We start from the raw sequence: 14,886 nt of genomic DNA, 5'->3' as shown, positions 1-14,886 counted from the left end.
AGAAGTCCAAAATCAAGATGGTGGCAGGGCTGTGCTCCCTCTGAAGGTTCTATAGAGAGTATTTCCTTTCTTTTTCCACCTTTTGCTGGCTCCAGGAATTCCTCGGCTTCTGGCTGCATAATTCCAATCTCTACCTCACACTTCACATGACCTCCTACTTTGTGTGGCTTCTCTGTATGTTTCTTTTTTTCTTTTTCTTTTTTTTCCCATTTTATTTTATTTTATTCCTCTTCATTGTTTATGCACCATACGCAGTACTCCATGCAATATGTGCCTTCCATAATACCCACCACCAGGCTCACCTCTGTATGTTTCTTGTAAGGATATGCTGTCATTGAATTTAGTGCCTGCCCTAAGCCATGATGATCTCACCTTGAGACCTTTAACTTAATTACATCTGCAAAAACTATTTTTCCAAATAAGGTCACATTCTCTGATTTGAGAAGTTAGGATATAGGTATACCTTTTTTTTTTTTAACAATTTTTTAAAAATTGAAGTATAATTAGCATAGTGTTATGTAGGTTTCAGGTATAGAACTTAATGGTTAAGTAATTCTATACAGTACTCAGTGCTCATCACAAAAGTATACTCTTAACCCCTTTATATATTTTGCCCTTCCTCTCACCCACCTCCCCTCTGGCAACCACCAATTGGTTCTCTATATTTAAGAGTCTGTTTTTTTGTTTGTTTGTCTCATTTCTGTTTCTTTGTTCATTCATTTGTTTTGTTTCTTAAATTCCACACGAGTGAAATAATATGGTATTTGTTTTTCTATGATATTTACCCAAAGAAGATGGAAACACTAATTATAAAAAAATGCATCCTTATGTTTATTGCAGCCTAATTTACAAACAGACGTATCTTTTTTGAGACCACAGGTCAACCCACCACAGCTCAGAAAATGGATAACAAACTTAGTTGGGGGGAAAAAAAAAACTTTTCTAGAAAAATCTCACCGATTGGGTAGAATTAGGGTAAACATGAAATGGTAAAAAAAACTTGAAAATCTGGCTTTATTTTAGTATATACAATAATTTTAGCAAAGCTGAATCTAGTAAATGAATTATGATATCAGTGAAATGAAAGTGGTGTTATGAAAATTTGAAGGAAACTTCTTTTTTCCCCTTGAGACTATTCTTTATATTATTATGTATGATTGCTGACATGGTTACAGATACTTTGATCACAGGTAGAATCAATTTTAGCTGAGGTCTTTAGAATATTCAGAAATCAGTTAAATTTGAGCTTATAAAATACAACACTCACAATTTTTTTTTAAGTTGAATGAGGATTTCCATAGCTGAAGAATTTAAACTTACCTGAATTCACTTAGACACTTATTTATCTCAAAACATACTCCTATAGATTAGTATTATTCTATATTCTGGAAGAAGTCCCAGTTTGATTGGCTTAATAAGAAATAAGAAGATATATTGGGTGCCTGGGGTGGCTCAGTTGGTTAAGCGACTGTCTTCGGCTCAGGTCATGATCCTGGAGTCCCAGGATCGAGCCTCACATCAAGTTCCCTGCTAGGCATGGACTCTGCTTCTCCTGCTGACCTCTCTCTTCTCATGTTCTCTCTCATTCTCTCTCTCTCTCTCAAATAAATAAATAAAATATTAAAAAAAAGAAGATATTAAAGTCATAATCTTGACCTACAATATCACAGATATATTATAATGTCAGTAATTTCTCACCAATTGGCTAAGCAAACTAAAATTATCTTTTTTTTTTGATATCAGAAGATAATTAACATAGGAAAGATGAGGCCCTTCATATCTACTTATCTAAGTTAGGTTGTGATCTAAGGAATTTTCAGCTACCCTAAAAGTAAATCAGTAGACTATCATAATGTGCTTTTAATTATATTCATTAATATTCATTTGGGAAAAGTGTATCATAGTTTCTATTTCAAGAACAAAAGCTGGAATATGAAACCTTGCTTTTGTCTAGAACATTCAGTTTGAGGCTAATCTTTTCAAGACCTTTCTCTAAGGAGATTATTGTTCTTTAACAGTTCAGTTACTAAAATATAAAAAAATTTGCTCTATTGAATTATAAACAATTTCTCTAGGGAGTACCCTATTTAGACCAAAGGTGAATGATTTCAGCTTGGTTTAATAATTTGCCTCATCATTTTCCACATTAGCATAGAGAATTAATCAAGTGGTATGAATCAAAACAACCATCAACAGAGGATGTCAGTGGTTTCATGGCACCAGAACTCTAGTCCTGAACAATGGCATAGGCACACCACTGTGAGTGCTTCACATGCACTAATTCATAGAATACTCAAAATAGTTCTATTGTTATCATTCCCATTTTATAGATGAGAAAACTGAGGAGCAGAGAGAATAAATAATTTGAGCCAAGATACAAACCAGGTAGTTTTGCTCCAGAGTCCTCTCAACTCCCCCAAACTTGGGTTTTTCCTTAATGTTATATAATAAACATTTTCCTAAATAATTACCATTATTTGAAAATGCTGTCGACAGAGCTATACAACATTCTTATATTTTTACTGTAATTTATTTTACTATTCCTTTTCTATGTTTTCTGGGATCTTTTTTGCTATTATAAATAATATTTATACAAATGTCAGACCAACTTTTTGATAATTGCCTTTTTAAAAGTGGAATTGACAAATACAAGAATGTGAATTTTCTAAGGTACTTAATACATTAGGCAAAAGGCTTCCAGAAGGCTTACATCAATTTACAACCCCAGGAGTACTAGCTAGATAACAAAAAATAGCATAAGCAAAGACACACAGCGTGAGATAACATGGTGGTTTCAGCCATGGAAGAGCGACAGAAGCAGGCAGGATCCAGACCATGACGTACAGGGAAATTAAAAAAAAAAAAGATATTAAGCACTCCTAGGTTTCTGAGTTGGATGTCACAGTCTACTGGATCACCCAAAGAGAAATCAGATGAAAAGAGTAGGCAGTTTGGAAGAAAGATAATGAGATCAGATTTAAATATATTAAATATAAACTGTGTATGGCATATCCAGATGGCTATTTTAGATTTTCTGGTCAAGAACTCAGGAAGCCAGGACTTCAGATGTAGATATGAGAGTCATTATTTTATAGGTCACTGGAAACTGGTTGATCACTCAAAGTACATGACAGGGAAAAGAGAAACCAGAGCACAGAGTTTTGGGAGCAACAATATTAAGAAGTCTTATAATCTAGCTTATCCAAACCAAATTTTTTTGAAATATAAATAACTGTAATTTTGTGATAACTAGCTCTAATCATACAATCACATCATGGTTCTGAATTTGTGTAGCAATAACGCCCACTTTCCGACTGACTCGTTTTATACATATCAAATAGATTTAAAATGTGGTAAGAGAGGGACCCAATAATTTTGCCTTTAAAATATACATTTAGGATTTAAGAAATTCAATTTTGCTCTAAAAAGAAAAAAATTTATAACAAATTAGAATAGTAACATGATACATACACTCATCTCAAGAACCAGGAATTTGGAGTAATTACCAAATTTTGAGAAATTAGTATAATTTTGCTATTCTCTAGCCAGCAGACAATCATGAGAAGCCTTACCCCTACCCCATCCCCCATGCTGAAAGACGTTTTTTTTTTTTTGGAAGAGCCCATCTAAACCATGTAGATTTGTATGCTTTGCCACCTTGTGGTCATTGTGGTTCTTTGCATGACTCCATCTGTACTGTGGTTTGAAGACTTTCCTGTTAAAATGGCTTGATGTTTTTATGTATTTAATTAACAGCAATACTAGCACAAATATATTAGAATAAACTGATGAATTTATTGCAGGCTGATATATTTGCTTGATAACTTCTTCTGGACCTTTCTTAAATGTGTTTTTTCCATGCGTTGCTACAGTAATCATTTTCATACAGAATAAATGTTAATAATAATAAGAAAAGGTTTATTACTCTCGACAGTCTGAGTATTAGCATATTTTTTTGAATTTCACTGAAGTTTTAACAGAAAATAAATCTCATGACATGGCATATACAGAGCATATATATGAATAAGTAAGACAGCTTTCTGTAAAACTCAAGCTGAAGCATCCAGGAGTGTTTAGGTTAAGATCTAGTTTCTATTTTTCTAGTTCAATCTATTAGAAACAAATGTGCTGGAGAAATGAATTTTTAAAATGTCTCTAGAGATTCAGTAGCCATTGCCAGATAACTAATGTAATACAGATGCATTTTTGAGAGGTTTGGGTGATTTGAAAGAGAATAATTACTGTATACTTCATTATACTTTTGTTTCATCTTCTGATTCCTTTTCACATGAGATTCGGTTTTTCCAATGTTTGTGAATCTACATAATATTCAAGTGTTTGTCTTGGAAGCTTTGCAGGGAACTTCATCTTTGTTTTAGGGCTCTTTCTGAGGCATAAACAGAGGTCTTTTGCCATTCCAAGTCACTAGCTCCCTGTGTCTTGAGGCAATAAGCTGGGTTTTGAGCAAACGGTTTTATAGCAATTAACCATTCTTAAGCTGCATTTTACCTCTCAAAATATAGGAGATATCATTAAAATGTAGCAAAGAACAGCTGAGCTAAATTTCCTTAATTTTTTTTCCTTTAAAAAAAGATACACTTTGGGGGCACCTGGGTGGCTCAGTGAGTTTAGCCTCCGCCTTTGGCTCAGGTCATGATCTCAGGGTCCTGGGATGGAGTGCCGAGTTGGGCTCTCTGCTCAACGGGAAGCCTGCTTCCCTCTCTCTTTGCCTGCCTCTCTGCCTACTTGGGATCTCTCTCTGTCAAAAAAAAAAAAAGATAAATTTTTTACTCATTTAATCTCTGCTGATAGAGTTGATAGACTGCTTATATACTCATGTTATTCAACTGAAGAGACTTTCCCAAAGTTACACCAGTAGTAAAGGAGCCATGTGAAAACACTCAGCCTTGACTGTAAGAAAATACAGGGAGAAATAATAGAATTCTGTCTCTATTACTGGAAAACCAAACCAAATTAAAGATTCTCTTAAGGTTAGGCCCATAGTACTTCTTTTACATGATGGGTTCTCAAGAAGTATTTTGGCTATATGTCCAAAAAAGGACCAAGTCCTGCAGAACTATCAAGTAGCCAGGACACACAAGTTTCTGCCCCATATTTGCTCCCAGTTACCCACCAGTTTTAACAAAAATGAGGAGAGAGATTTCTTAGAGAATAGATTGTTTTTTGCTGTGTATTGGAAACAAATCATAGTACCTTCTTAAGCTTTAACTCTCATGGCTGAGGTTGGATTTTTCCTCAAGGAACAGGGAACTTTATTTATGCAGTGAGGATGGTCATAGCAGGGATATGCTGAAAAACATAAGGATAAAAGAGGATAAAAGGAATTACTTTTGTTCACTTATCAGGGTGATATGATGCAAAAATAGTAGCTCAATTCACATGCAAGTCACATTATATGTGATATAATAAAGGAATACTTTTAGGTAAAAAAAAAAAAAATAGTCCTGATGAAAGCTGGATTTAAAACCCAGTTCAACCATTTCCTAGTTAGGCAAGTTAGTAAATGTCTCTAGTTCTCGGCTTCCTCATATTCCTCAAATAATTAGACTTCCCTCAAGTGAACTCAGGAACACTAAATAGGAAAATATTAGAAATACACAAAGGTATTAGGTTAGCAAGGTATGAGGTAAGCTGTAATAACAAATAAACCCCCAAATCTCAGTGGCTTAACATTATGAAGTCTTATTTCTTGCTTGTATTACAGTGTGAAGTAAAGCTGGCACAGCTCTTTTCCAAGCCAAGACACAGAGATCCTGGGTTTCTAGCAGCACTGATGGGAGAGAGCTCACAATAGAAAGTATACCCAATTTTCATTTTCTAGGACATGAAGTAACACATCAGTTCCCCTAATATTTGATAATGGAGAGATAGTCACATGATCTTATGGAGAGGCCTAGGAGCTTAGAAATGTAGATGGGCACGAGGACATGTAGAAACCAATGATTGTTACTACAAGCAATGTACTTTTATTGTAGGAAAATGAGAAGTACAGATGCACATAAAGAAATACATATTAAGCACAATCCCATTATCTTTTCAAAATTTTGATTATCTTTTCAAACTTCTCTACATATGCATTTTCATGTAATTTTAAATGAGTATGCAGGTTTTCAGTAACCACGGTTTCCCTCCTAAGGAGACTTCACCCATTGCTCTTCCCATCACGATAAGCAGGCAAATTGGGAGCAAGAGTGACATTGTGGGGAGAAACTTAAATCTGCTCTAATTTCTCTGAAAAGCATGTCGATTTCTATAATTATTGGCCACAGATGACTTGTGATACAGCTTTTTTAAAAAAGATTTTACTTATTTATTTGAGGGAGAGTGTGACTGGGGGTGGGTGCAGACTCCCCAGTGAGCAGGGAGCGGACCCCAAGATCACAACCTGAGCCAAAGGCAGCTGCTTAAGGGACTGAGCCACCCACGTGCCCTCTTGTGATACAATTTTACCCAAAACCATGAAACAATGTGTCCTGATTCAGAGGGTTAAAACTTCTGCTTGTAGAACTTGCCAATACTTAGGTGGTAACAGAGGGAGCCATTGAACTTGGAATGTATTTCCCTGGCTACTCATGTTGCTACCTCAATTTTACTTGATAAAGTAGTGCATATGATTTTTTATTGTTCCCTAAGGATGTTTGTATATGTAGTAAGTCAAATTGCAGCATTCAATAAGTCCTGTGTTACTGCTCAAAACAAATTACAGTGCACACAAATTTATTTTTTTCTCTGATCTCACTTGAAATCAGGTAGCTATTATAAATAATACAAAACAAACACTTTATTTTAGAAAATTACAGAAAATAGCATCACCGTTTACAGTGTTACAGAAATATGTGGCTATTTGGAAATCCTAAATCAAAACTCCTTTGAATTAATATTCAAACATACTTAGGGGAAGTAATACTGATTTTGTTAAATCATCTTTTCTAATTTTTAATGCTAAGGCAGATGTTTGGTTGTAGATTAAGCATGAATATAGAGATGCATGGACAAACAAGACAAGACCATATATTCCTGCAACCAGGGTGGTAAAGACAATTGTTAAATGGTTGTTGGAAGTTTATCTTTTATGAAAAGTAATTAAGTCCTGAGTGCCTTTCTTAGAGCTTATGAAATACGCTGTTGGTAGTCTTATGATATACTCATTAGAATTTACTTAAATATTCTTTACTGAATTTACCTTAGAATAGTAATAGCAGTAGATGCTATTGGTTATCTGTCTATTACATGCTACATGCTACATACTCTGCTGGAGACGGTCTGTGCTCTATCTCACATATTCACAAAGAAACTGCAATATAGTTTTTGCTTCATTTTATAAAGGAGGAGTTGAAGATCAAAGAAGTCATGTACAGATAGCAAGCTGCATAATCAGGCCTGGAATTCAGTTCTTTTCCTTCCAGAATTCCTCTTCACCCAAGTTTCTTTCTTTCTGTTTTCTTTTTTCCTTATTTATTTATTTACTTAAATAATCTCATAGTTATTCCAAACTGTAGGCATCAAGCAACTGAAGACCAGAAAATTGTGGAGCTAGAGTTCAGGACCAATCCTTTCATGGCATGGCCAAAGAGAAAGAGAGATGGGAGATGTAGCATTTTCAGAAAAAAGCAGGAAAAGATAGATTGAGAATGAAGTAATGGGCACACCACAGTCCCTTCGTAGTAGTTAACCTCATGATAGGACCTGGAAGAACAGTGCCTACTTGACCTGGTGTGGTTTTGATTTTTTTGTTAATGAAAATATTTCAGTGTTTAGGGTCTATGAGAGCAGGGAAAGAGCGTGCCCTTAAAAGTCATGAATTTCTAGTTCCATATACGAAGTTCTTGCCTCACTAGAATGAAACACTCACTTAGGAATGTAGAAGTTCTGCTTGTGTAGACAGGATAATCCCAAAGTCTGGGCTGGAGACATGACCTTTCACCACAGAGGTTTGATGTCAACTGGGGTCTGAAATTAGGCTAAAATGTTTTTAGTCAAAGATGAAGTTTTCTGGGACCTCACAGAAATTGTGTCCTGCTATTATAGTAGTATAACTGGGGATATGTTTTAGGAGGTTTGGAATACCAGATAAGACACTTGTAAAGTCCGGGAAACAATAAACTCGCAGTATGTATTAAAAGGAAACCTACCATGTAAATTAAGCAGCTAGAAATAACATGGAAAGACGGGGAAGAAATGGAAAAGAAGATAAAAAGAGAGAAAAAAAGAGTAGGAGAGAGATAACAGATAAGAAAAGCCAAGAGAAATGAGCAAGTAGCTATTGTAATTCATGAAGGGGTTCCTGTCCCAATACCAAGTCACCGATAGTTTGGTTGTACTTAATATAACTTAGTGTATATCATTTTGATGAGCACATTCTATTACAAAAAAGAAGAATTTTTGTTGAACTGGTTTAACTGGATTTCTCAAACACATATGCCTTGATAGACACATTCACTTCATCAGTGTTTGAAGAAAACCTACCATTTATAACAAAAGTAGTATATTCTTTGTAGACAGTATAAAGATAAAATAGGAATTGAAATCCACCTGGTGTGACCTGATACAACCAAGATAATACTAAAGAGTGTATTTTTACTTTTCTATATTTTTTTTAAAGCAGCATTTATAGAGAACCCATGTTCTCTGAGAAGATCCATAAGAAGATATTTCAGTGGAAAATATCTTCAGTGAAAATATCTTCACTGAAAATATTTTCAGTGGAAAATAAATGGAAAAGTTCAAGTCCAGCAATGGAGTCACAGCCTGGCAAACTCTGGAAGTTCTTCTTTGGGCTAGAAATATCTCTGCCATTGAATACATCCATCTAGGCTGTGAATTGGCTGGAGTTGGTCATTTCTGCTGTTGGTGTCAGTGCTCCATGTGGTCTTTCCTTATGATTATATTGTTAGATTTCTTCTTCTTCTTCTTCTTCTTCTTCTTCTTCTAATTCTTCTTTTTCTTAGAAAATATTTTAGGGGTGCCTGGGTGGCTCAGTGGGTTAAAGCCTCTGCCTTCAGTTTGGGTCATGATCTCAGGGTCCTGGGATCAAGCCCCGCATCGGGCTCTTTGCTCAGCAGGGAGCCTGCTTCCTCCTCTCTCTCTGCCTGCCTCTCTGCCTACTTGTGATCTCTCTCTCTGTCAAATAAATAAATAAAATCTTAAAAAAAAAAAAGAAAATATTTTATTTATTTATTTGACAGAGAGAGATCACAGGTAGGCAGAGAGGCAGGCAGAGAGAGAGAGAGAGAGAGGAGGAGGAAGCAGGCTCCCTGCTGAGCAGAGAGCCAGATGTGGTACTCCATCTCAGGATCCTGAGAACATGACCTGAGCGGAAGGCAGAGGCTTAACCCACTGAGCCACCCAGGTGCCCTTATATTATTAGATTCCTTACTCCTTCATTATACATATAAAAGAATCCATTACCAACCGAATTCTCAACCACAGATTGCGTTTTTTATGTGTGTATACAAACCAGATTCACTTGCTGTCTTCATTAGCTTGGGCTGCTGTAACAAAAATACCACAGACAAAGTGGCTTCAACAATGCAAATTTATTTCTACTTGTCTCAGAGGCTGGGAATCTCAAGAAAAAGATGCCAGTAAGTTTGGTTCCTGCTGAGAATCCACTTCCTTGTTTGTAGACAGTCGTCTTCTTGTTGTGTCCTCACACTGTGAAAAGAGACCTCTGTCCCTTCATGCCCTTATGAAAGCACTAGTCCCACCATGGGACCTCTGGTGCCATGACCTCATCCAAACTAATTCCTTCCCAAAGGCCCCACCTCCAAGTACCATCCCACTGGGTGTTAGGGCTTCAATCGATGAAGTTGGGGAACACAAGCATTCAGTCCATAGCAGTTGCACAGGGTTACCTTTTTTTTTTTTAAAGGGTGTTAGTTTAAGATGAACCAAATGTCTGATTCTAGCTAAAATATGAGATGCAAACATGGTCTTTTGCGCAATTGAAATAAATATACTTGAATCCTCTTTTCAGAAATCTAATCGAGTGGAGAGTTCTAACCCTGGTCAAGTTTTCTAAAACATCCAAAACACTAACTACATTGACCTACATCTTTGTACATCGCTAGCAGCTGAAAGGTAACATTGTAGAAGTTACAAAATGTTTTGAAATAGTTCTAGAGACCTGGTGATGCTTGAACAGCTCAGCAAAATACTCAGATCTGCACATGATTATTGACTTCCTATACTCATTTTGCAGGCACTGTGCTAGATAGTGAGGATTCAACCCTCAAGTAGATTTTAATCCAGAAGATTAAAAAATCAAAAGAACAATATGTCAAAATGCGCAGAGATAATTCCATAGAAGCTAGCTTCTGGAAGGGAGCCAAAGCATCTGGCCCAGCCCTTCACGATGCAAAAGATGAAGCTGAGGTTTGGAGAGACTCACTTATTATGGACTCCCTAGGAATAGAAGACAGGGCTTCTGAGGCTCATAGGAGCACTGTTTATTTGTCAGAGAGTGCACCACAGAACCCAAATTCATATATTGATTTGTTTTAGGGTCTCATTTATGTTCTTGGCTGGCCGGCTTTCTTTTTTTCCTTCTTTCTTTCTCTCTCTCTTTCTTTCTTTCTGATTTATTTATCTATTTGAGAGAAAGAAAGCGTACCAACTGGGGAGAGGCAGAGGCAGAGGAAGAAGGAGAAGCAGACTCCCCACCAAGCTGGGAGCCTGACGTGGGACCTGGAGATCATGACCTGAGCTGAAGACAGACGCTCAACCATATGAACCACCCAGGTGCCCCTGCTTTCTTATTTTTTATAGGAGTCAAAGTCTTGCTGCACAGAATATCACGAGCATCCAATTTCAAAAAGGCACATGACAATGTTGTGAAAATTTTACAGTACCCATTTGTAAGGCATTCTTAGTGTTCCCAAGTATTCCTTCGTTTATAACGCCTAGAAGGAAATCAAACAAGCTGGTAACCTCACAACATGGAAAACATTGTTGGTGTTAAGTTCTAAGCTGTTAGATTAATGAATTAATATTTACAGGGGAGAGAGGAGTGCAAGTGTGGTTTCAGAAAGAAGTAATTGAGTCAGGTGTTCTGAAAAAAAGTTGAGCATATAACAAATATACGCACCTGACTTATAAATGATTGAAAACAGTACTTCTTCTGAGAGCGTAAATCCTATGTGTAGTACCAAGGGAAATTCTAGTAAGGTTTTCAAGATAGAGGATATAACAAATGACAGATAAATGGATGGTAGGATGCAAAGGTTAATATAGCAGTCTTGCATTTTGTGCCTTTGGCTTTTAGGTATATTCAGATTAAACTTGAACTGTTAAAAAGAAATCATGTTCTCCTTAAAGATGCCATGGGACCTCAGTGTAGCTTTCCCAGGGCCTGCTTTTCAGGTCATGAGCTACAGCACAAGACCATGTGCAACAGCTCCAGGAGAAGCCCAGAATGGTTGCACAAAATTGACGTCACCCCTAGTTCTTCCATAGTCAGAGAGTTTCAAACCCTGCTGGTGTTCTTTCCTTTTAAAAATTCTGACGTGAGCCTCAGAATCACAACCTAGAACATGTTTATTTGCTCACGTTAAATCACTTAACTCTCTCCTTTTGATGCCAGAAAAGAGCTTCCAAATATACAGAACATTATTATTTGTTTAAATGGCAGGGGTTTAAAAAAATAAAAAATAAATTAAAAATCAGCCCTAATATCCAACAGGTGGCACCCACCACGCTACACAAAATCTGCCAATTATTTGAAAGAATCTTCTGCATTTCAAAAAGATTGAGAGACTGAAAATAGTAATTAAATGTTCTTGATCAGGGTTAGTGCTGCCTATTTTCCATTTGTCCTTCCAGAGTCACTCCGCTGTTCCTGGCACTTGTTCCGTGCTTGGGAGGGTGAGCTCTGTGCACAGAGGGAAGCCCTCTGGCTTCCCTGGACTTCAGCTAATGGAGGACACAAAAGAAGGAAGGAGGAAGAAGTGAAGTCTTAGAATTGACTTCCTGGGTCCCCTCGTTAGCGATACACTGCATGCTGGCTACATCCTTCTACTGAAGGCTGCTGCTTTCATCATCCAGCCTTCCCCATGCAATCACCTAACTAGAATTTAGGGAACTACTCCTTCCCTTTCCCTCTGGAGGCAGGGAGAGGAACAGCTCCTCTCACTGTGAGCCCCAGGGTGCTGGACTAGCTTTTCCTTTTCTGTTTTTCTCATGACAGATACAGAAAAACTTAAGCAAAAACATAGAGCTCAGTTATGAGGTTAGGAATTTCTGTCTGCTTTGCTTGGTGCCAGGAAGAGTATCTGGCATACAGTAGGCACTCGATACATATTTATTGCATATATTGTTATACATATAATTTTTAATGAGAACTTTAATTGTTCAGTAGATAATGTTTATGATTTGCCAATGTAGAAATTAAAAATAAATTCCTACATGCACACAAAAAACCTTCAGTCACATCCATTTTTATTACATATATTTAATTGAACATATATTCAAATATTTGAATAAAAAGGATATTTAAGAATGAGAGTGACACTGGTGGTGTCCTAATGGAAATAACTGGAGAAAGATGTTCACTACTTCAGATACAATTCAACCTTGTAAGCAGGAGATAACTCATGCCTTCTCTCTCAATTCCCCCAAAATAAACATGCTCCCCTGGGGGGGGAGGACAAGGAAATATTTAGTCCCAACTGAACGTCTGCACCTCTCTAGAAGCTGGGAGTAGAATGGCAAACATGCCAGATCCCACCTCTCCCCACCCTGCAGAAATGTGCTGGCCTAACGGTGGGGTAGAAGAGTACTGAGTGTTCCAGGAGCCCATGAAAGAATGATCTTTGATTTAAAACTTCGTAACTGCAGAGCTGAGGGGTAAGAAGGTGTTAGTCAGGTACCGGAAGCAGGTTGGGAAGAGAAGGGCATTCCAGGAACACGGGACAAGAGCTTGCACAAAGATGTGGAGAGTGAAAGCCTGACTCATTCAGGCAATTGAAAGAAGTTCTTTATGGCTGGAATACAGAATCTGAAAATGAGAATATTGAGAAATGAGTATGGAAAAGTAAGTAGAAGTTTTTACATAGGATTTAAGGGAGTTAAGTGCTCATTGAGTGAGAATAAATGGTAACAAAGTGATTATTCTTCCCCTAGTCTCCAAAATATAGACACACATACTTTGTATCTCTCAGTTGGAAGGAAGTTAAAGATTCCAGAGATTACTGTAAAGCAATGACTGTTGGATATTAACCCATATTTGACATGTTGTGTAGTTAAGCAGCTAACAGTTATTGTGTGTTTACTATGTTACAGGCACTGTAAAGTAAGAACTTTATAAGCATGACTTTTTTTTTTTAAAGATTTATTTATTTGTTTAAGAGAGAGAGAGAGCGCGCCAGTACACGCACATGAGCACAGAGAACAGGGGCAGAGTGAGAGCGACAGAGAGTCCTAAGCAGACTCTGTACTAGCAGAGTCGACAGGGGGGCTCACTCCCACAACCTGGAGATCATGAGATCATGACCTAAGCCGAATCCAAGAGTCAGGAGCCCAATAAACTGTGCCACCCACCTGCCCCTGGGTATTATGATTTCTTTTTTTTTTTTAATTAAAGGTTTTATTTTTTATTTCAGAGAGAGAGAGAGCACACAGAGGAGAGGGAGAGGGAGAATCAGACTCCCCGCTGTGTGGGAATCAATCCCAGGACCCTGAGATCGTGACTTGAGCTGAAGGCAGATGCTTAACCACCTGAACCACCCAGGGGCCCCTGACTTTCTTTAACACACTCACAGTAACCTGATAGATAACCCTATCAAGTAGTTACTATTTTTATCTGAAAATTACAGATAAGGAAGAAGAGTCACAGGAAAGTGAAAAGACTTACTCAAGGTTTACACAGAGAGTAAGAGATAGAGATTTTAAAAGAAGATGGGCGGGGTGTAGTTGCTTTTCCTCACCTCCTATAGAAGGCAGATTGGGAAAAATACTTGAGAACTGCATTGATATTGATCATAAATAATTAGGACTATGGTGATAAGCTTGCTTTATGCAAAGGCAACAAATTGTGCACACGCCTTATATCGTGACATAGAGAACAAATTCAGTGAATAGATACATTAAGTGTTGAAATCGATGTAATACAAACACGGCAATTAAATTGCTTTCCTTTTTTTAAAATATGGAACGCGTCACGAATTTGCGTGTCATCCTTGCGCAGGGGCCATGCTAATCTTCTCTGTATCTTCCAATTTTAGTATATGTGCTGCCGAAGCGAGCACTTAAATTGCTTTTCTAAGGGGGAAAATTGAACGGAACTTTTTTAAAAGTCAGGGAGCCATGGAAACTGAAAAATGAAATTTGAATCCAAACAGGTCATGAACCAATAAGTCAAGGCTAGGTCTGGTGCCTCATTTTCCTAACTTTAAAATAAAAAAGTGACATTTTATATTACTATATTGGAGTGTTAAAGAATTATGCATCAGACAGCTGTTTGAAAATAGTCTATGCTGTTATTATAAATGAGAAAAGACAAAGAGTTATTTGAATCAGATAATTCCAAAGTCTTTAGTGTTATTAGAAGCTTACCATTAATCTTTAAGAAAAATAAGTCTTTGGTAGTTTGACACCAGCAGATGGCACCCTAACAAAATAATTTGTGTGCCATAGGTGAACTTTCAGAGCCCTCTGTACATTCAAATGCAAGGCAAGTTCACTGTATTTGGATATGCAGGATAGAAAGAGAAAAACCAAAGATAAGACTTGCTCTTCTTGAGTCAGACGATTTTTATTTGAGGAGGAAAGGAGAAAGAACATTTTCCTTATTACTCTTTATTTTGTGAATACCTAGCTAGATGAATCACTATTATAAGAAAATCCTCTATAAATCTGCAGAAAACTCCA

At 37.1% G+C, this 14,886-nt stretch overlaps 1 non-coding gene across 1 annotated transcript; it reads right to left on the bottom strand.

Moving 5' to 3' along the window:
- Positions 1-14,158: 14,158 nt before the first annotated feature.
- On the bottom strand, positions 14,159-14,264 carry LOC123388432. Its single transcript, XR_006602968.1, has one exon. It is a non-coding gene; the product is annotated as a U6 spliceosomal RNA (small nuclear RNA).
- Between the last annotated feature and the right edge of the window lie 622 nt (positions 14,265-14,886).

Source organism: Mustela putorius, unplaced genomic scaffold, assembly GCF_011764305.1.
Source record: "Mustela putorius furo isolate JIRA1106 unplaced genomic scaffold, ASM1176430v1.1 tig00003898_pilon_pilon_pilon, whole genome shotgun sequence".
NCBI classification, from domain to species: domain Eukaryota; kingdom Metazoa; phylum Chordata; class Mammalia; order Carnivora; family Mustelidae; genus Mustela; species Mustela putorius.
Note: the sequence above shows the minus strand (reverse complement) of the source record. Positions and strands in the feature narration are given on the sequence as shown.